Below are 21,570 nucleotides of genomic sequence, written 5' to 3' on the forward strand. Positions count from 1 at the left end.
GAGACTCTCAGTTGAGGAGATGCCTCCATGAGATGATGAGTGGTCTTTTTCTTTCCTTTTTTAAAATTGATATTCGGAGAGCTCTACATTTTTCTCTGCTCTCCTCCCTGCCTCTCCCTTCCCCCCTTTAACCTTCCCCCAAGGTCCCCATGCTCCCAATTTACCCAGGAGATCTTGTCTTTTTTTTACTTTCTACTTCCCATATAGATTAGATCTATGTAAGTCTCTCTCAGTGTCCTCATTGTGGTCTAAGGTCTCTGGGATTGTGGTTTGTAGGCTGGCTTTCTTTGCTTTAGGTTTCAAAACCACCTATGAGTGAATACATGTGATAATCGTCTTTCTGTGTCTGGGTTACTTCACTCTAAACAACGTTTTCTAGCTCCATCCATTTTTTTTGCAAAATTCAAGCTGTCGGGTGTTTTTTCTTTTTTTTTTCTTTTTCTCTTGTTTGTTTGTTTCTTTCTTTCTCTCTCTCTCTCTCTCTCTCTCTCTCTCTCTCTCTCTCTCTTTCTTTCTTTCTGTTGTGTAGTACTCCATTGTGTAAATGTACCACATTTTCCTTACCCATTTTTTGGTCGAGGGGCATTTAGGTTGTGTCCAGGTTCTGGCTATGACAGACAAAGCTGCTATGAACACAGTTGAGCACATGTCCATGTGGCACGATTGAGCATCTTGTGGACATATGCCCAACAGTGGTATTACTGGGTCTTGTGGAAGGCTGTTTCCTAATTTTCTGAGAAGTCGCCACAGTGACATCCAAAGCGTGTTAGCCACCAGCTTTCATTCCCACCAGCAATGCACAAGTGTTCTCTTTTCCCCACAACCTCTCCAGCATAAGTTGTCATCAGTGTTTTTGATCTCAGCCATTCTTTCAGGCATAAGATGGAAACTCAGAGTGGTTTGATGTGCATTTCTCTGATGACTAAGGATGTTGAGCATTTCCTTAAGTGTCATTCAGCCATTTTAGATTCCTCTGTTGAGAGTTCTCTGTTTATGCCTTTACTCCATTTTTTCATTGGATTATGTGTTGTTTTGGTGTCCAATTTCTTGAGTACTTTGTATATTTTGGAGATCAGACCTCTGTCCGATGTGGGGTTAGTGAAGATCTTTTCCCATTCTGTAGGCTGTCATTTTGTCTTGTTGACCGTGTCCCTTGCTTTAACAGAAGCTTTTCAGTTTCAGGCGGTTCTATTTATTAATTGTTTCTCTCAGTGTCTGTGCTGCTGGGGTTCTATTTAGGAAGTGGTTCCCTGTGCCAATGCGTTCAAGTGTACTTCCCACTTTCTCTTCTATAAGGTTCAGTGTGGCCGGCTTCACGTTGAAGTCTTTGATCCATTTGGACTTGAGTTTTGTGCATGGTGATAGATAGGGGTCTATCTTCACTTTTGTACATGTTATATCAAGTTATGCCAGCACCATTTGTTAAATATGCTTTCTTTTTCCATTGGATAATTTTTTGCTTCCTTGTCAAAGATGATGGGTCTTTAGTAGAACATGTAGGGTATTGGCTTGATTCACAAGTGGTGTGGAGGGCACATGAAGGGAAGGAGGTGGGTGGTTGTCTCGTACCGGATAAGAGAGGCAGTAAGCAGCCCTCATGCTAGTCCTCTGCTCCAATTCCTGCCTCTAGGTCTCCCACTCCACCCTGCTTACAAGCCCCAAACCACAAACCCTTGTCCCCTAACGCCCATGAACTCCAGCCCCACATTCCCCACCTATCCCCACTTCCACCAGTGTGGCATTAAGGACTCCTAGGAAGAAATAAAACCATCTCACCTCAAGGTTTCTCTAAGTCACGCATTTGATCAGAATATGACGTGATCCTGGTCCCTACTCAGAAATAAATGTGCAGGAAACACAGCAGAAGGTCCCAGGACCTGCTAGCGGAGATCAGGCTGTCTCTGCTCCTATCCATTTCCAACGTTCCATTAACTCAACGCCTCCAACCTCAAAACCACCACCACCACCACCACCACCACCACCACCACCACCACCACCACCAGCAGCAGCAGCAGCAGCAGCAGCAGCAGCAGCAGCAGCAGCAGCAGCAGCAGCAGTAGCAGCAGCAGCAGCAGCAGCAGCCAGGGTACAAACCCCATCTCCAAGTCACCACGTTGGGTCTCTCTTGCTCTTGTTTGGCTACCTTGTTAGAGCTGTGACTGCCGACAAGAGTCAACTGAGAGCCCCACTTGGTCTGTTCTTGGGTTCTCTTTAGACAAAAGAAAAAAGCTGCGGTGGTCACGACCACTCCCACTCGCCTTTGTTCAGGCTGGTCAAGGACTGACAGGTGGCAGAGGGCAGTCCGTCTCCTGTGGTGAGACAGGCCCTTTCTCTGCCGGTGGGCGGTGGTTGAGTCCGGTGACAGGTGAGTGAACGTTTTCCTTCGTGGTACCCACCCACCGCAGTCCAGCACAAAGATGGACCACAGGAAGGGACACACGGTCCAAGGCTTCGGAGGCCAGAGAAAGTGCGCAACACAGAGTCTGTGGACACCCTGAGCTCGCTGGAGCAGGCTTTGAGCCTTGCTGTTCAATTGGGCCCGAATAGGGAAGCTCCCTGGACAGACGACTTGCCAATGAGCAGCCTGCACGAGCCTAGGTCTCAGAAGGTCAGGGGTCTCAGTGCGGGACCTGTGAGGAAGAGCCATCTTGGCACAGGAGGACCTTCGCTGGAGTTGCGCATGATTGTGTCTCTCTGGCCTGCGAGGCGTCGACTTACCTGAGTTTGTGTGTGTGTGTGTGTGTTTCTGGTGGGTGTGGTTGTTTGTGTGTGGGTGTGAGAGATAGAGAGAGAAAGAGAGATAGAGAGAGAGAAAGAGAGAGATAGAGAGAGAGAAAGAGAGAGATATATACATATAAGATAGATAGAGAGACAGAGAGAGAGGGAGAAGGAGGAGGGGGAGGGGAGGGAGAGGAGGGAGAGGGGGAAGGAGAGAGAGAGAGAGAGAGAGAGAGAGAGAGAGAGAGAGAGAGAGAGAGAGCAAGCTGCAGGCTGCTGTCGCCCAGGAGCTCTGAAACTCTCTGGGCTCTCCAAGAGTTGCTGTGGCAAAGAAATAGGGGAGCGAAGGAACCTGGTCCCCTGCGGGACTCTCCCGTGGCAAAGGAGGCAGAACAGGGTCTGGGGCTAGGGAGGTTTTTGAGGTCCCGGCCAAGAGAGGTTCACCAAATAAGTGTCGATTGTGGGAGAGCCAGGCTGTGCGTGGACGGCATTGTGGAGTGGGAGGCTGGAGGTGTGGGGTGTGAGTGCCGCGGGGTGGAGTTATAAGAAAGGTGGAGGCGCTGGATGGCGGCTGCGACTGTGTGGACGTGGGCGGGTGAGTATGAAGTGGAGTGGTAAGGTAGCTGTAGCAGAGCGATGGTTAGGGCGGGTGATGGCGTCTGAGTTGAGGAGAGAGAACTAGGTTGCTGGGCAGGCTCTGGATGACCGGGTTAGTGGTAGTCCGCTGTCGCTGTGCAGCCTGGGCATTGGGGCTTGGGGTAGTGCGTGCATGAGGACCAAAAGGGACTGGACTCTGCATGGGCCGGGAATCGAACCCGGGCCTCCCGCGTGGCAGGCGAGAATTTTACCACTGAACCACCCATGCCATGGCCTAGACTGTCACCTGATTGCTGTCAAAGCTTGGGCTCCAGGACCAGCTAGCTCCTCTTTTGCCCCTGACACCTAGAGGCCGGGCCTTGGCCCCATGGACCAAGAAGGCAGGCGAGCGCGTGGGCCACGGACAAGAGAGCCCCGGGACCAGACCGAGGCTCCGCGGCTGAGCCGCGCCTCGCGCCTCTCCCCTCTCCGGGACGCCTAGGTCCCACGTCAACCGTGCCTCTCCCTGCTGCCAGCCTCCCGAGGAGCTAGCGAGCCAGCGAGCTTGCGGTCCGGCGGTGCGCGCAGCAAGGGTCGGCAGGTGTGCGCTGGCCACGGCCACCTGCGCACAGAAGGAGCCTGGACGAGCACAGCCCGAGGGGATGGGCGCGATGGGCTTCTCCCGCAGGAGCTGGAGGAGCAGGAACGAGCGGGAAAGGGGTGGTGAGCGCGAGGGCCGGGCCAAGAAGTGCGGGTGTCGGGTAGGGATGGATGAGGTCCTCTGTTGGCACCAGGCCAGCCGACTGGGCTGGCGGCGTGCTCAGGACCGGCGCCCTCACGGACTCGAGCCTCTCCCCCGCACCCCCCGAAGGTAGCTTTAGCAAGGCGTCCAGCACGCGCCGCTGCCGCTGCCCTCCAGTAAGTGTCGGGTGTTTTAAGAGCAGGGCGCTCCTCCAGGCCCAGGCGTGTGAGAGAAGGTTGCGGGCGTGAGGGGAGTTTGGGCGGCGTCGGAGAGGCGGTGGAAGGAGGCACTCCCGGGTCTGGAGGGGTGGGAGCGGGTGGCAAAAAGGCGAGGTTGTCAGGAGTGGGATTCGAACCCACGCCTCCAGGGGAGACTGCGACCTGAACGCAGCGCCTTAGACCGCTCGGCCATCCTGACGACGGGTGTGGGCGCGCGGCGGACCTGTGGCGTCGGGGCGCCCGGGCTGGTGCGGGTCTGGGTGCTCAAGCTGCGTTCGTGGAGCGGCGTCCACCGGGTCCACGTCGAGATGCTGCTAGGCGCCAAAGTCGCTCCCTGTCCCGGTCCCGGTCCCGTTTCCGTTTCCGGTTTGGCTCCCCACACCACCCCAGCCCAGGCGGGACCACCCAGGAACGGGACCAGCGGTTTCCCGCGGGCATGGGCGGGACCAGGGGGCTGGGACGCGGTGGTCGCACATGGCTGCGGGTCCGCGTCCTGGTGGGAGGGGCGTTTGGCCGCGTCGGGGAGACTTTGGGGATGGGTGCGGAGGTCGGCGGTGCTTCGGAGGGAGGGAGGGTGGAGATGGCCGGCCGTCTCGGTGGGATGCGCGTCGTCGTCGTCCTCGTTAGTATAGTGGTGAGTATCCCCGCCTGTCACGCGGGAGACCGGGGTTCGATTCCCCGACGGGGAGACAGACACACCATCCTTTTTAGACAGACGGGCGGCCCTTGGCCCGTTGGCCATCCTTGCTTGCTTGGCCCCTCTCCCCAGTGCCAGGACAGAGGTCCTCCGGCCCAAGAGCCGGGCTCGGGCAGCCCACTGCCAGGCGGGCCACATGCCTCCCGGCCGTCGGGTCCCTAGCCTGGCCCAGGGCTCTCACGCCTGGGAACGCGACTTACACACACACACACACACACACACACACACACACACACTCCGACCAACGAGGCGGCCGGGCGTGTGTCAGAGCCGGCGGCGTGCGACCCTCGGTGCCCGAGCCACCGCTGTGCCAGGCGGCTCTGGGTGGTGACGTGCCCGCTCGGTGTTGTCCCGGCTGCTCCCTGGCTCCTGTGGCCCTGGTTGCGTGAGCTGCCCTGGCCCGGTTGCTGCAGTCAGGAGGCGAGAGCGCCGCGCAGCACAGGCGTGTGCGTGCGAGAAGCGCGGGTGGCATGGGACGGTGAGGAACAACGCGTGCTCGGTGGCGGAGGCCAGGTTGGGGTTGGCGTGGGTGTCTTCGTCGGTGTCGGCTTCGGCTTTGACTTTGAGGTTGGGGCAGGGTGGGAAGACCTGGTAGGCGACCGCGACGTCGTCGCTGTCCGCTGGTTGGTGGCAGTTCCCGGCGTCGTGTCTGTGTGTGGCGTCCAGTGTGTGCGGCGTTGGTGGTATAGTGGTGAGCATAGCTGCCTTCCAAGCAGTTGACCCGGGTTCGATTCCCGGCCAACGCACAGGACCCGTCTTTTGCCAAGATTCAGGGTCGTCAGTGGCCCTGTCCTGCGGCGCCTCTCCGCCTGTCCCGAGACTGCACTGCGCCGCGGCGGGCCGAACGACCACACAATGGGAAGAGGTTCTAGACCTTTTGAGAGGGTGGCGAGCCGGAGGAGAAGGGCCAGGGCGAGGCGTCTTAGCGGGAAGTGGCGCCCGGCTTGCCGGAGAAGCGACAGAGGGCACCGGGCACCGGACACCGGGCAGCTTGCAGGGCAGGGAGTGGACGGGCAGGGCCCGGGGGCACGGGCAGGCGCCTATCGAACGCATGGGCGCCCAATGCCTGCCGCGTATTGCCGGGCGGGCGGGCGGGCGGCTGGGGCGAGCGGCTGGCAGTCAGCTTGGCAGACTGGCTGAGATTCTGGCTGCCCGCGAGAGGCACGCACCGTCGGAGTCTTGCCGTCGCTCCCTGGTGGTCTAGTGGTTAGGATTCGGCGCTCTCACCGCCGCGGCCCGGGTTCGATTCCCGGTCAGGGAAGCTTCTCTTCTTCCTCTCTACAACTCGCCCCCTTCTTGACACCTGTCCGGCCCTGCCCAGGGGAGGGAGGGCACTGCCCCCACATCACATATATTATCTCTTATATTTTTGCCCAACAGCGTCGCCGCCAGACCCTGCAGCTCCGCTCCACTCGTACCTATGTACACCCTCACTCGCAATCCAACAGCCTGCAGCCTCACTGGCGCTCCCTACCCGCACACTCACCACCCTTTTCCTTGCTTCCCACTCATGCCCACCGTCTTTTCCTGCACACACCAAATCCTCAGGGCCTGTCCAGCTAAGCTCTGCTGCGGCCCGACACACCCAGCCTACACACCGCCATTATCACACCGACGACACACAAACACCCGCCACGCAGCGCTCCCGTGTAGCTTCCGACCCACTCATGGAGCCCATTGAGTCTCCACCTCACTCTATCGCCTGCTCTTAGGTCTCCAAGAAACCGTCTTGCTTTGCCCTACCTGCCACACCTGCATCACACGCTCCCTGGGACCTTTCCTCTGCTCTTCACAACTGAGCGCCGACTTCAAGCAAATGCAGCGATTCGTTCCAGTCTACATTGTGTGTGTGTGTGTGTGTGTGTGTGTGTATGTCTGTCTCTCTGTCTGTCTATTTCTGTCCATCTCTGTTTGTATGTGTGTGAGCGTAGGCATGTATATACGTATGTATGTATGTATGTATGTATGTATGTATGTATGTATGCATCATGCATGCGTATCTTGCAAAACTCCAGGGTCTCTAAATGATCGTTTATGGTGGCAGTGTTGGTGTGGGATCGGGAGGAGCGCGAGTGTCCGTCCATGGGTGGGGGTGCTCTGTGGGGTGGTGTTGATTCCGTGCTGATAACAGACAGGGTGGGTGCGGAAAGCACCTGGTGTGGTTACTAAGCTTCCGCGTCGCCGGGGGACGGACAGTGCACGACACTAGGCCCGATTTCCTGGAAAGCCCCCAGAGCGGCTTAGGGGAGCTGAGGCCAAGCCTGGCTGTTTTAAGGCCGCTGTTTCTGCGGCTCCTTGTGTGCGCGGGAAAGCGGTGCAAGTGCCTGTGGTCGGGAAATTGGAGCAGAACCTCTGCCCACCTAGGTTTTTGGTCCGTTGGCGGGTGGGTCCCCTCGGTCGTGACCCTGTCAGCAGGTCCGGGGCACGGAGACAGATGATGGTGTGCTTACCGCTGGGTTCAGCTCCGCCTCGATGGGAGGCATAGTCTGTGCCCACCAGGGTGTGTGTGGGGGGGAGGGGGCAGACACGCCTTTTTCCCACCCGCCCTCAACCCATTCCCGCCCCGAAGCCTTCCCAATAGAGGATACGGAGAGACACCCGTTTCGAGCTGGATCTGGGAAGGGTCTGTCCAGCAAGCTGCCGGGGCAGTTGTGTGGCTCCCATGAGACGGCCATGGGAAAAAAGACACCGGAGAAGCCTACGCTGGCAGGTGTCCGAATGGGGCCATCGCATGCCAAAGACGAGGATCCACGCTGGCCTCTGTGCTCCCTGGTTTCTCCTCAGCTCGGCCCTTCTGGCTGGAAAGACGGACTCTGCTTGGAGAAAAGGTCTCTCTAGCATGTGCCTGCGATGAACGATCGAATCATTACTGTGGGACAGACAGCACACAGAGGGGAGGGATGGTGGTTGGGGTGCGGGGGCAGAGCCGGGGTGGTTGTGGCCGGGGGCGTGCCATCGTTGGGCACGTGGTCCTGAGGTGTAGGGCAGCAGGCTGAGCAAGCCAGGTGGGAGCACCTCCCCCACCGACAGCTACCTACCACTTCAGGTCCTGCCTCAGCTTTCCTACCGGGGCTGCCCTCTGTGAGGGACTTAGGAGCCCAAGAAACCAACACTTCCCCGCCCAGGCTGCTTTTGGTCGTGGTGTTTGATGGCAACAATCCCAAGCCTGACTCAGACTGAAATCGGTACCAGGAGTGGGGTATTGCTGGGACAGAGCCGATCCCGTGCTTCGGGATGAAAAGGAGCTCTTGGGGATGAACAAGAAAGGAATGGTTATGGTTCAAAACTCGCCGGCTTCTGTGCCGCCTTGGGGCAGTGTCAAGCGTGCTGCTCTTTTCAGGAGAACTTGACAAAACCCTGCACTCATCTGGGAGGAGAGACTCTCAGTTGAGGAGATGCCTCCATGAGATGATGAGTGGTCTTTTTTTTTTCTTTCCTTTTTTAAAATTGATAGTCTGTGAGTTCTACATTTTTCTCTGCTCTCCTCCCTGCCTCTCCCTTCCCCCCTTTAACCTTCCGCCAAGGTCCCCATGCTCCCAATTTACCCAGGAGATCTTGTCTTTTTCTACTTTCTACTTCCCATATAGATTAGATCTATGTAAGTCTCTCTCAGTGTCCTCATTGTGGTCTAAGGTCTCTGGGATTGTGGTTTGTAGGCTGGCTTTCTTTGCTTTAGGTTTCAAAACCACCTATGAGTGAATACATGTGATAATCATCTTTCTGTGTCTGGGTTACGTCACTCTAAATAACATTTTCTAGCTCCATCCATTTTCTTGCGAAATTCAAGCTGTCGGGTTTTTTTTTCTTTTTTTCTCTTTTCTTTCTTTCTTTCTTTCTTTCTTTCTTTCTTTCTTTCTTTCTTTCTTTCTTTCTTTCTTTCTGTTGTGTAGTACTCCATTGTGTAAATGTACCACATTTTCCTTACCCATTTTTTGGTCGAGGGGCATTTAGGTTGTGTCCAGGTTCTGGCTATGACAGACAAAGCTGCTATGAACATAGTTGAGCACATGTCCTTGTAGCACGATTGAGCATCTTTTGGACATATGCCCAACAGTGGTATTACTGGGTCTTGTGGAAGGTTGTTTCCTAATTTTCTGAGAAGTCGCCACAGTTACATCCAAAGCGTTGTAGCCACCAGCTTTCATTCCACCAGCAATGCACAAGTGTTCTCTTTTCCCCACAACCTCTCCAGCATAAGTTGTCATCCGCGTTTTCGATCTCAGCCATTCTTTCAGGCGTAAGATGGAAACTCAGAGTTGTTTTGATTTGCATTTCTCTGATGACTAAGGATGTTGAGCATTTCCTTAAGTGTCTTTCAGACATTTTAGATTCCTCTGTTGAGAGTTCTCTGTTTATGTCTTTACTCCATTTTTTTTTTTTTTGGATTATGTGTTGTTTTGGTGTCCAATTTCTTGAGTACTTTGTATATTTTGGAGATCAGACCTCTGTCCGATGTGGGGTTAGTGAAGATCTTTTCCCATTCTGTAGGCTGTCATTTTGTCTTGTTGACCGTGTCCCTTGCTTTAACAGAAGCTTTTCAGTTTCCGGAGGTCCCATTTATTAATTGTTTCTCTCAGTGTCTGTGCTGCTGGGGTTCTATTTAGGAAGTGGTTCCCTGTGCCAATGCGTTCAAGTGTACTTCCCACTTTCTCTTCTATAAGGTTCAGTGTTGCCGGCTTCACGTTGAGGTCTTTGATTCATTTGGACTTGAGTTTTGTGCATGGTGATAGATAGGGGTCTATCTTCATTTTTGTACATGTTGATATCCAGTTATGCCAGCACCATTTGTTAAATATGCTTTCTTTTTCCATTGGATAATTTTTTGCTTCCTTGTCAAAAATGATGGGTCTTGCCGGGCGGTGGTGGCGCACGCCTTTAATCCCAGCACTTGGGAGGCAGAGGCAGGTGGATCTCTGTGAGTTCGAGACCAGCCTGGTCTACAAGAGCTAGTTCCAGGACAGGCTCCAAAGCTACAGAGAAACCCTGTCTCGAAAAAAGCAAAAAAAAAAAAAAAAAAAAATGATGGGTCTTTAGTCGAACATGTAGGGTATTGTCTTGATTCACAAGTGGTGTGGAGGGCACATGAATAGACGTAGGTGAGTGGTTGTCTCGTACCGGATAAGAGAGGCAGTAAGCAGCCCTCATGCTAGTCCTCTGCTCCAATTCCTGCCTCTAGGTCTCCCACTCCACCCTGCTTACAAGCCCCAAACCACAAACCCTTGTCCCCTAACGCCCATGAACTCCAGCCCCACCTTCCCCACCTATCCCCACTTCCACCAGTGTGGCATTTAGGACTCCTAGGAAGAAATAAAACTGTTTCACCTCAAGGTTTCTCTAAGTCACACATTTGATCAGAATATGACGTGATCCTGGTCCCTACTCAGAAACAAATGTGCAGGAAACACAGCTGATAGTCCCAATACCTGCGGAGATCAGGCTGTCTCTGCTCCTATCCATTTCCAACGTCCCCTTAATCAACGCCTCCAACCTCAAAACTACCACCAGCACCAGCAGCAGCAGTAGCAGCAGCAGCAGCAGCAGCAGCAGCAGCAGCAGCAGCAGCAGCAGCAGCAGCAGCAGCAGCAGCAGCAGCAACAACAACAACAACAACAGCAGCAGCCAGGGTACAAACCCCATCTCCAAGTCACCACACTGGCTCTCTCTTGTTCTTGTTTGGCTACCTTGTTAGAGCTGTGACTGCCGACAAGAGTCAACTGAAGGGCCCCACTTGGTCTGTTCTTGGGTTCTCTTTAGACAAAAGAAAAAAGCTGCGGTGGTCACGACCACTCCCACTCGCCTTTGTTCAGGCTGGTCAAGGACTGACAGGTGGCAGAGGGCAGTCCGTCTCCTGTGGTGAGACAGGCCCTTTCTCTGCCGGTGGGCGGTGGTTGAGTCCGGTGACAGGTGAGTGAACGTTTTCCTTCGTGGTACCCACCCACTGCAGTCGAGCACAAAGAGGATTAGGACCACAGGAAGGGACACAGGGTCCAAGGCTTGGGAGGCCAGAGAAGGTGTGCAACACAGAGTCTGTGGACACCCTGAGCTCGCTGGAGCAGGCTTTGAGCCTTGCCGGTCAACTGGGCCCGGACAGGGAAGCTCCCTGGACAGACGACTTGCCAATGAGCAGCCTGCACGAGCCTAGGTCTCAGAAGGTCAGGGGTCTCAGTGCGGGACCTGCGAGGAAGAGCCATCTTGGCACAGGAGGACCTTCGCTGGAGTTGCGCATGATTGTGTCTCTCTGACCTTCCCTGATTTTGTGTCTGTGTGTGTGTGTGTGTTTCTGGTGGGTGTGGTTGTTTGTGTGTGGGTGTGAGAGATAGAGAGAGAAAGAGAGAGACATAGGTAGAGAGAGAGAGTTGGGGGTGAAAGGACTCCTGGCGGCTGCCATCGCCCGGGACCTCTGAAACTCTCTAGGCTCTCCAAGAGTTGCTGTTGGCGAAAGATTAGGGGAGAAAAGGCACCTGGTCCCCTGCGGGACTGTCCCTTGGCAAAGGAGGCAGAACAGGGTCTAGGGATAGGAAGGTTTTTGAGGTGCCGGCCAAGAGAGGTAAGTGTCGATTGTGGAAGAGCCAGGCTGTGCGTGGACGGCACTGTGGAGTGGGAGGCTGGAGGTGAGATGTGTATTGATGACGCTGGGTGGAGTTATAAAGGTGGATGCGCGGAATGGAGGCTGCGACAGTAAACGTACCTAAAATAACTATACTATGCATGGGCCGGGAATCGAACCCGGGCCTCCCGCGTGGCAGGCGAGAATTCTACCACTGAACCACCCATGCACCTGTTAATTTAGTGTCCTGAGTCATTTCACAGCCTGGTACTGCTCCCGAGAAGAACCCAGCAAACCCAGAGACGCTCAGAAATGGGACCAGCGTTTTCTAAAGCTATTGGCCCAACCAGAGGGCCAGGGACGTGGTGGTCTCAAAGGGCTGCAGGTTCGGGTCGTGGTAGGTGTGGCGTCTTTGCGGCGTTGCTAGCCTTTTAGGTTGGTTGAATAGGAGGGAGGCTTTTTTCACTACCTGGGTGAAAACTTTTCTGTCCGTGGACAGTCATCGATCTTGCTCAAAAGGTGTTGTGATGCCGGTGGTGATTATGAAGACAGCAGCATTTGTCATTTTTCCATTTTTTTGGAGATTTTAATTAAATAATAGGAAGTAAAATATTTTTTACCTACTATTTCTCAGCCATTTACAATAGCCTCTATTTCTTACATGTTTTTGAATTTTTATTTGTTCTTAGGGTTTTTGTTGTTGTTTTGTTTCTTTTTTCTTTTCTTTTGCCCGAGTCCAGCTCCACCTTTTGGGGCATCAGGACTGAGGTGTAAATTTGGAGAAAATGGAGAGTCTTATTACTGGTTGTTTCAAACAGGTTACCCCGAATAGCTCGAGTTTTATTTAATAGTTATATAATGCATATATTGCATTTACTAATGTTTATGTATAATGCATTCAGACATGGGCAGTTTCAATTCATTTTCCTTTAATCGTTTTTCAGGACATGAACACTTACCCATTTTAGTTTCTATTCTTTTCCCCCACTTTTTTGTCGTCATTAATTGACATTTTCCCTGTATTGCTCACCAAGTGGTTATGTTTAGGTGGGCACTTCCTTTTTGTACTCTGCCTAGGCTGCTTCCAAACATGTGGCTACAAAATAAAATACATTCAAGCTCTATGTTTAGTCCTTAACATTATGATGCTTTTACATTTTTGTAGATAGCAGAGAATATGATCTCATACCTAGAGTAATATTTTTCAGCTGTAAATCAATTTCTTACTGTCTGCACATCACTTTTATGTGAGAAGCACTTGTAATCCTATTCTTTTATACATTCTCAGAATTGTAATGATTAAATTCCTTATGAATTTTAACTGTTCGGGCCAAGTTTCTATTCTGTCTTGCAGTTTCTCCTTGTACTTTTACTTCCAAGAGGACTGGGAGATTTAGATTCCTTTGCTGATATTTGAGCACCGGAAAAATGTCTGACCTGTCTTTTGTACCTGGCACCAGAGTGATCTCTGACCTTTCAATACCCTTTATCTTTTCCTTATTTTTTCTATAAATTCTTAATGTCATCTTTTAAGAAACCATCTCATAAGTTCTGGGGATGTAGCTCCCCTCCCCCATCCACATCCCTCTTTCTTTAAGGACACTCAAGTAAGCAAGAGACATTAACCATAGAGAGCTCTCCCTGCTTACTCAAGATGGCTACAAAGGCTGCCAGGGGCAACCTTTGACTAACTAATTTCTGCGATAGACAGCAAAGATGTTTTTTTGTTTTTTGTTTTGTTTTTGTTTTTCGAGACAGGGTTTCTCTGTGGTTTTGGAGCCTGTCCTGGAACTAGCTCTGTAGACCAGGCTGGTCTCGAACTCACAGAGATCCGCCTGCCTCTGCCTCCCAAGTGCTGGGATTAAAGGTGTGTGCCACCACCGCCCGGCAGCAAAGATGTTTAACTTCCTTGTAAAAACTTTAGAAAAATTATCAGCTTTAGTTCCCTGTAAACTCAGCCACAATCAGAACTGACATAGGAAAACCATAATGACCATAAGAACAGGCATTACGAAAGTTAGAAAGGCCTGAAGCTCATGAGTTCCGTGGGATCAGCACAGGGGTCTGCAGCATCACCTCCACAGGTCCTTGAGGGTGGGCAGGATTCTCCAAAGAGCCATGCCATAAGGAACTCCATTCACAAAACATCTATGGGCCATTCCAGGAGATTTTTTTTAATTTTATTTATTTATTATGTATAATAACATTCTGCCTCAATGTATGCCCACACACCAGAAGAGGGCGCCAGATCTCAGTACAGATGGTTGTATGCTGGGAATTGAACTCAGGACCTCTGGAGGAGCAGCCACTGCTCTTAACCACTGAGCCATCTCTCCAGCCCACATTCCAGGAGATTACAGCATGACTTCTGCCAGGTTTTTGCCACTATATTTTTCAGTATCATAAATACACCTCTTTTGGATAAAAACAAAACAAAACAAACAACTATGTTGGTTTTGCATGAGTCAGAAACGTGTCTAATTCCAGGGAAACAATGACACTCAATTTGAAAAAGAAAAGTCTGTCTCAAGGACAATCATACTCTTAGGTGCATTCCCAAATCGTCTGCCTACTTGTGAAGTACTTTCAACAAAGAAGGAAGATTTTGTATTCCGTTGTCATGGTGCTTTGCCTCTGTTATTGATTTTGTTCACATTATGTTGTTTCAACAATTAAACTCTTGTAGGTTACAAACATCATGTTAAATTAGTAGCTATGTATAATATTTACTTATTTTATTTACTTAATGTAAACAAAAATTTTATATTTACTTACATAAACAAAAATTTATATAAAATTTTACATAAAATATTACTTACATAAATAAAAACATTTACTTATGTAAGGAGTATTTAAATACAAAAATAGTAAGTACATATATAGAGAAGAATGTTTTACAAAACTTTATGCATGCCCGGTGTGGTGGCACCTCCCTGCAGTAAGTAAATGCAGGAGGAGAGTCATCTGTAGCTACTGAAGTGAGCTTGTACTATATAAGACAGTCTAAAATTAATTAATTGCTGGATTGATTAATGTCTTCCATAGGCTGGAGAGATGACTCAGTGGTTGAGAGCATTAGCTCCTTTTCCAATGAACCCTGGTTCAATTCCTGGGAGCTCACAATCCATTGTAACTCAACTTCTTAGGGATTTGATGCTCTCTCTGGACTCCATTTGATGCACATGCATGGAAAAAAAAGCAACCAAATATGTAAAAATAAACAATAAAGTATCTTTTAAAGTTTTTTAGACAGTATTTAGAGGTGTATATTATTATCTATTTTTATTTCTTTTTTGGTGCTAAGTCTGGCGTCCAGGGACAGTCACTGACTCATAACAACAAACATAAACCTTTAAATAAGATGAAATGGGATACTTGAACAGATATTCAAAACATATTTAAGGAAAGACACCTGAACACCTAAATTGCCACATTCACTCAGGTAGACCCAGGGGTGGAATTCCCATATCAGGAAGGGGAGCAGAGTAAAAGCCTTAGGCAAGCTGTCAGGATGGCCGAGCGGTCTAAGGCGCTGCGTTAAGGTCGCAGTCTCCTCTGGAGGCGTGGGTTCGAATCCCACTTCTGACAAGCTTCCTTTTTGAAACCACACATACTGAAACCTGAGATACAATATTTCACACTTCCTTCCAAAACCACTCTAGTGTCTCCAATCCCCTCATCCACACAACTTACCTTTTTAGACAGTGCCTGGAGAAAAACCATCTTGTAAACACATGCAAAATTCTGTTATGTAGCATTTGATAAAGGCGTTGTTTCCTGTTTGTAAGAGGCCTGTGTGAAAATAGAGTAACGGTGCCGGTCCTGAGCATTGGAGCCGCAGGGGCAGCCAGGCCGTTGCATGCGCCTTCTGGAAGCGGAGGACTTCGTGCAGGAAAACGTTGAACACCAGCAGATGGTCAACCTGCTAGGTTAGTGTGGTGTCCGTAGAGTAACCCTCAGACCCAGTCAGGACCTTCAACCCTGGCAGGAAACACCCACCGCCGCCATCTTGCTGGGCGGTGGTCTTGGAGGTATCTTCTCTGCTGGTGGCCCCGCCCCTTGCGCCAACCTCCCACCCCCACCCTGCACTACGTCCCTGCCAGCAGGAGGAGCCCAAGGGGGCATGTAACACCCGATTCTGTGTTACCCTCCTTAGTTCTCGCTCCACTGTACCCTACGCGAGCCTGGCAAGGGCCTGGAGATTGAAAGAACACACAAGAGACCTGGGTCGTTCGAATGGCAATCAGCCGAATGCTGTTTATTCAACTTTGGGGAAATTTTTAAATACCTAACTGCTGCACAAGGAATCCCCCCCCCCCAGGAAGACGGGAAATTGCCACACCCAAGATGGAGTAAACAATGCCCTACAGCTAATCACTAGGTGGGGCAGAGGGAGCACAAAAACAAACAGAATGTTTTAGCTGGCTGACCAGAAACTGTCCTCAAGTAACCTCAGGAGCCGGAGTAGACGGGCTCTACAGGGGCACAGTCTGGACGCAGTCTGAGATTAAATACACTGCCCACAATCCCTGGCCTACTCAAAAGGGCCTGGTGCCTACCCTTGAACAGACTCCTCCCCTGCCCCCTCTCCACATACTTTAGCAAAGGAGCAGCTAACTGTGGAAAGCGGAGGCTATAAGACAGTGGCAATCTGTCCGGCAGGGGGCCAGCAGGACAAGGCGAAGGTTGATGTGGTGAATTCTACGAGAGAGAAGGGGTTCACTCACAGAGACTCAGTCTGAACCTGTGACTATCCTCTGGGTCAGTTCTTGTTCCCCTGCCTGGCCCTTCACCCAAGGCCCAATATCTATCAAGGACATGCGAAAGGACTTAGTGTCTTCCTCCCGTCAGGGTCGACTAAAATTTTGACATTTTCCAGTGACTTTGCAACCTTTCTCCAACTACGCCTCCGTCCCTCTTTCTTTCTTTTACACACACACACACACACAACACAGAAGAAAGCTGAACTCATCTTCAATAATCACAAATAATTCCTCATGCACATTTAAGCAGGACAACAGACTCTTCATTCAAAAACCCAATGGATCCAACCGAGTCTTTCAGGGGTTTCCCGGCTGCCTCAAAAACCTCCCTACCCCGGACCCTGTTCTGCCTCCTTTGCCAAGGGACAGTCCTGCAGGGGACCAGGTGCCTTCTTTCCCCTAACCCTTCGCCAACAGCAACTCTTAGCCCTGAGAGCTTCCTAGCGCCTGATGTCAGCTGGCAGGGTGTCTTCCATGAGGTGAAGGTGGGTACCCTGTCTCAGCTTGTTGCTCAGAGTCCACCCATGCATTTGGCACTTCAAACCACTCCTCTCTCTCTCTCTCTCTCTCTCTCTCTCTCTCTCTCTCTCTCTCTCTCTCTCTCTCTCTCTCTCTCTCTCTTCTCCCTCTCTCTGTCTCTCCCCTCCTCCTTTGCCTCTGTTCCCTAAACCATCCTCTGACTTTCTAATTCACCCTCTGTCTCTCACTCTCTTTATCTCTCTAGCTTTATCTCACACCTACATAAAAACACCCAGAAGCTATGGGCTTCTGTCAATGAGGTCAATGTCGATATTTAAAAAGAATGGTTTTTTGTTTGTTTTTTCTTTCTGCTTGTTTGTTTACAAGTTAAACACTCTTTTGTGTGGGCGCAATCACAATCAGAGGAAAACAAAACCAGATCCAACACTGTCAGAAGGCCAGTGCTTGACATCTACTCTCCACCTTGTGGGTTACAGACGGTGTGGACAGTCACCCTCCCCCGACTCTGCCATTCACAACACGAGGCAGTTTGTCTCCCACTCTGCGGCTGCTGCTCCCCTTGGTAGTTGTCCCACAGCACCAGCATCTCAAAGACACTCACTCACCATTTGCCATTGACAGCCTAGATGTTCAGGGACTCTGAGCCTACCCCTTCCCTGTGGAAGTGACAAGCCTCCACGGCTCCATCAAGACCCACATGTTCCAATTGCAGTGCAGCTCACGGCACTGCACACGAGGCTGTGCCATCACTCCAGTCTCCTCTCAGCCTTGCAGAAACTCCACCCACCATGCACCCCCAAGCTTCCCATGCTCTCTAAGATTGAACCTCCCACACCCTCAAAGATATCACAACATAGCTGACTCCTCCAACACGGTTTCAAAACGACTGGATGCCATGAGGTTCAGACTCAGCATCCCTAAAACACGGATCCCCAGGACACTTCACCTCAGTGATGCTGCTGCCTGCTTCATCACCGCTGGCTTTCAGCTCCAGATGAGCACTGTCAATGATTGTCCCTGCACAGCCAACGTTTCACCTTGCTGGATCCAGCCCCTTGTTCATTAATCACAAATGACTCCTCATTAATTTGTTAAGAAACAGCAGAACTACAGATTCTAGATTCAAACTCCAAAAGGACCCATAGGAGTCTCTCAGTGACATCCCCCCCCCCATTTGAAACTTCCTGAGCCAAACCTTTATCTTGTGTCTGCTTTGCAAATCTAAACATTCTCACCCAAGATCCCCCAGAGAAACACAGGAAGCTTGGAGCCTCCACCTGTTTGGCAAGACCACAATTCAAAGGCCTTCACCAAGCCTCCAGAAGAAAAAGGATCAGCTATGTCAGGACAATACCCCACTCCTGGTACCGATTTCAGTCTGAGTCAGGCTTGGCATTGTTGCCATCAAACACCACGACCAAAAGCAGCTTGGGCGGAGAAGTGTTGGTTTCTTGGGCTCCTAAGTCCTTCACAGAGGGCGCCCCATAGGAAAGCAGAGGCAGGACCTGAAGCGGTAGGTAGCTGTCGGTGGGGGAGGTGCTCCCACCTGGCTTGCTCAGCCTGCTGCCCTACACCTCAGGACCACGTGCCCAACGATGGCACGCCCCCGGCCACAACCACCCCGGCTCTGCCCCCGCACCCCAACCACCATCCCTCCCCTCTGTGTGCTGTCTGTCCCACGGTAATGATTCGATCGTTCATCGCAGGCACATGCTAGAGAGACCTTTTCTCCAAGCAGAGTCCCTCTTTCCAGCCAGAAGGGCCGGGCTGAGGAGAAACCAGGGAGCACAGAGGCAAGCGTGGATCCTCGTCTTTGGCATGCGACGGCCCCATTCGGACACCTGCCAGCGTAGGCTTCTCCGGTGTCTTTTTTCCCATGGCCGTCTCATGGGAGCCACACAACTGCCCCAGCAGCTTGCTGGACAGACCCTTCCCAGATCCAGCTCGAAACGGGTGTCTCTCCGTATCCTCTATTGGGAAGGCTTCGGGGGGGAGGGAATGGGGTGAGGGCGGGTGGGGAAAAGGCGTGTCTTCCCCCCCCCCACACCCGGGTGGGCACAGACTATGCCTCCCATCGAGGCGGAGCTGAACCCAGCGGTAAGCACACTATCATCTGTCTCCGTGCCCCGAACCTGCTGACAGGGTCACGACCGAGGGGAGCCAACCGCCAAAGGACCCAAAACCAAGGTGGGCAGAGGTTCCGCTCCAATTTCCCGACTCACACAGGCACTTGCACCGCTTTCCCGCGCACACAAGGAGCCGCAGAAACAGCGGCCTTAAAACAGCCAGGCTTGGCCTCAGCTCCCCTAAGCCGCTCTGGGGGCTTTCCAGGAAATCGGGCCTAGAGTCGTGCACTGTCCGCCCCGCGGCGATGCGGAAGCTTAGTAACCACACCAGGTGCTTTCCGCATCCAGCCTGTCTGTTATCAGCACGGAATCAACACCACCCCACAGAGCACCCCCACCCATGGACGGACACTCGCGCTCCTCCCGATCCCACACCAACACTGCCACCATAAACGATCATTTAGAGACCCAGGAGTTTTGCAAGATACGCATGCATACGTACATATATACGTATATACATGCCAACGCTCACACAATACACACAGAGGACAGACATAGACAGAGAGACAGACATATTTACACACACACACACACACACACACACACAATGTAGACTGGAACGAATCGCTGCATTTGCTTGAAGTCGGCGCTCAGTTGTGAAGAGCAGAGGAAAGGTCCCAGGGAGCGTGTGATGCAGGTGTGGCAGGTAGGGCAAGCAAGACGGTTTCTTGGAGACCTAAGAGCAGGCGATAGAGTGAGGTGGAGACTCAATGGGCTCCATGAGTGGGTCGGAAGCTACACGGGAGCGCTGCGTGGCGGGTGTTTGTGTGTCGTCGGTGTGATAATGGCGGTGTGTAGGCTGGGTGTGTCGGGCCGCAGCAGGGCTTAGCTGGACAGGCCCTGAGGATTTGGTGTGTGCAGGAAAAGACGGTGGGCATGAGTGGGAAGCAAGGAAAAGGGTGGTGAGTGTGCGGGTAGGGAGCGCCAGTGAGGCTGCAGGCTGTTGGATTGCGAGTGAGGGTGTACGTAGGTACGAGTGGAGCGGAGCTGCAGGGTCTGGCGGCGACGCTGTTGGGCAAAAAAAATAAGAGAGGTGATGGGGGGGCGAGTTGTAGAGAGGAAGAAGAGAAGCTTCCCTGACCGGGAATCGAACCCGGGCCGCGGCGGTGAGAGCGCCGAATCCTAACCACTAGACCACCAGGGAGCGACGGCAAGACTCCGACGGTGCGTGCCTCTCGCGGGCAGCCAGAATCTCAGCCAGTCTGCCAAGCTGACTGCCAACCGCTCGCCCCAGCCGCCCGCCCGCCCGCCCGCCCGCCCGGCAATACGCGGCAGGCATTGGGCGCCCATGCGTTCGATAGGCGCCTGCCCGTGCCCCCGGGCCCTGCCCGTCCACTCCCTGCCCTGCAAGCTGCCCGGTGTCCGGTGCCCGGTGCCCTCTGTCGCTTCTCCGGCAAGCCGGGCGCCACTTCCCGCTATGACGCCTCGCCCTGGCCCTTCTCCTCCGGCTCGCCACCCTCTCAAAAGGTCTAGAACCTCTTCCCATTGTGTGGTCGTTCGGCCCGCCGCGGCGCAGTGCAGTCTCGGGACAGGCGGAGAGGCGCCGCAGGACAGGGCCACTGACGACCCTGAATCTTGGCAAAAGACGGGTCCTGTGCGTTGGCCGGAAATCGAACCCGGGTCAACTGCTTGGAAGGCAGCTATGCTCACCACTATACCACCAACGCCGCACACACTGGACGCCACACACAGACACGACGCCGGGAACTGCCACCAACCAGCGGACAGCGACGATGTCGCGGTCGCCTACCAGGTCTTCCCACCCTGCCCCAACCTCAAAGTCAAAGCCGAAGCCGACACCGACGAAGACACCCACGCCAACCCCAACCTGGCCTCCGCCGCCGAGCACGCGTTGTTCCTCACCGTCCCATGCCACCCGCGCTTCTCGCACGCACACGCTTGTGCTGCGCGGCGCTCTCGCCTCATGACTGCAGCAACCGGGCCAGGGCAGCTCACGCAACCAGGGCCACAGGAGCCAGGGAGCAGCCGGGACAACACCGAGCGGGCACGTCACCACCCAGAGCCGCCTGGCACAGCGGTGGCTCGGGCACCGAGGGTCGCACGCCGCCGGCTCTGACACACGCCCGGCCGCCTCGTTGGTCGGAGTGTGTGTGTGTGTGTGTGTGTGTGTGTGTGTGTGTAAGTCGCGTTCCCAGGCGTGAGAGCCCTGGGCCAGGCTAGGGACCCGACGGCCGGGAGGCATGTGGCCCGCCTGGCAGTGGGCTGCCCGAGCCCGGCTCTTGGGCCGGAGGACCTCTGTCCTGGCACTGGGGAGAGGGGCCAAGCAAGCAAGGATGGCCAACGGGCCAAGGGCCGCCCGTCTGTCTAAAAAGGATGGTGTGTCTGTCTCCCCGTCGGGGAATCGAACCCCGGTCTCCCGCGTGACAGGCGGGGATACTCACCACTATACTAACGAGGATGACGACGACGCGCATCCCACCGAGACGGCCGGCCATCTCCACCCTCCCTCCCTCCGAAGCACCGCCGACCTCCGCACCCATCCCCAAAGTCTCCCCGACGCGGCCAAACGCCCCTCCCACCAGGACGCGGACCCGCAGCCATGTGCGACCACCGCGTCCCAGCCCCCTGGTCCCGCCCATGCCCGCGGGAAACGCTGGTCCCGTTCCTGGGTGGTCCCGCCTGGGCTGGGGTGGTGTGGGGAGCCAAACCGGAAACGGAAACGGAACCGGGACCGGGACCGGG

At 53.2% G+C, this 21,570-nt stretch overlaps 10 non-coding genes across 10 annotated transcripts; 4 read left to right on the plus strand and 6 right to left on the minus strand.

Annotated features, from left to right (window-relative positions):
- Positions 1 to 3,512: 3,512 nt before the first annotated feature.
- Positions 3,513 to 3,583, minus strand: Trnag-gcc (transfer RNA glycine (anticodon GCC)). The gene has a single exon. It is a non-coding gene; the product is annotated as a tRNA-Gly (tRNA).
- A 787-nt stretch (positions 3,584 to 4,370) lies between these two features.
- On the minus strand, positions 4,371 to 4,453 carry Trnal-cag (transfer RNA leucine (anticodon CAG)). Its single transcript has one exon. It is a non-coding gene; the product is annotated as a tRNA-Leu (tRNA).
- A 418-nt stretch (positions 4,454 to 4,871) lies between these two features.
- Trnad-guc (transfer RNA aspartic acid (anticodon GUC)) lies at positions 4,872 to 4,943 on the plus strand. Its single transcript has one exon. It is a non-coding gene; the product is annotated as a tRNA-Asp (tRNA).
- Positions 4,944 to 5,625: 682 nt separating this feature from the next.
- Trnag-ucc (transfer RNA glycine (anticodon UCC)) lies at positions 5,626 to 5,697 on the plus strand. Its single transcript has one exon. It is a non-coding gene; the product is annotated as a tRNA-Gly (tRNA).
- Positions 5,698 to 6,140: 443 nt separating this feature from the next.
- On the plus strand, positions 6,141 to 6,212 carry Trnae-cuc (transfer RNA glutamic acid (anticodon CUC)). The gene has a single exon. It is a non-coding gene; the product is annotated as a tRNA-Glu (tRNA).
- Positions 6,213 to 11,656: 5,444 nt separating this feature from the next.
- Trnag-gcc (transfer RNA glycine (anticodon GCC)) lies at positions 11,657 to 11,727 on the minus strand. The gene has a single exon. It is a non-coding gene; the product is annotated as a tRNA-Gly (tRNA).
- A 3,276-nt stretch (positions 11,728 to 15,003) lies between these two features.
- On the plus strand, positions 15,004 to 15,086 carry Trnal-aag (transfer RNA leucine (anticodon AAG)). Its single transcript has one exon. It is a non-coding gene; the product is annotated as a tRNA-Leu (tRNA).
- Positions 15,087 to 19,939: 4,853 nt separating this feature from the next.
- On the minus strand, positions 19,940 to 20,011 carry Trnae-cuc (transfer RNA glutamic acid (anticodon CUC)). Its single transcript has one exon. It is a non-coding gene; the product is annotated as a tRNA-Glu (tRNA).
- A 451-nt stretch (positions 20,012 to 20,462) lies between these two features.
- Positions 20,463 to 20,534, minus strand: Trnag-ucc (transfer RNA glycine (anticodon UCC)). Its single transcript has one exon. It is a non-coding gene; the product is annotated as a tRNA-Gly (tRNA).
- Positions 20,535 to 21,214: 680 nt separating this feature from the next.
- Trnad-guc (transfer RNA aspartic acid (anticodon GUC)) lies at positions 21,215 to 21,286 on the minus strand. Its single transcript has one exon. It is a non-coding gene; the product is annotated as a tRNA-Asp (tRNA).
- Positions 21,287 to 21,570: the final 284 nt, after the last annotated feature.

Source organism: Chionomys nivalis, chromosome 5 (genome assembly GCF_950005125.1).
Source record: "Chionomys nivalis chromosome 5, mChiNiv1.1, whole genome shotgun sequence".
Classification (NCBI taxonomy): Eukaryota; Metazoa; Chordata; class Mammalia; order Rodentia; family Cricetidae; genus Chionomys; species Chionomys nivalis.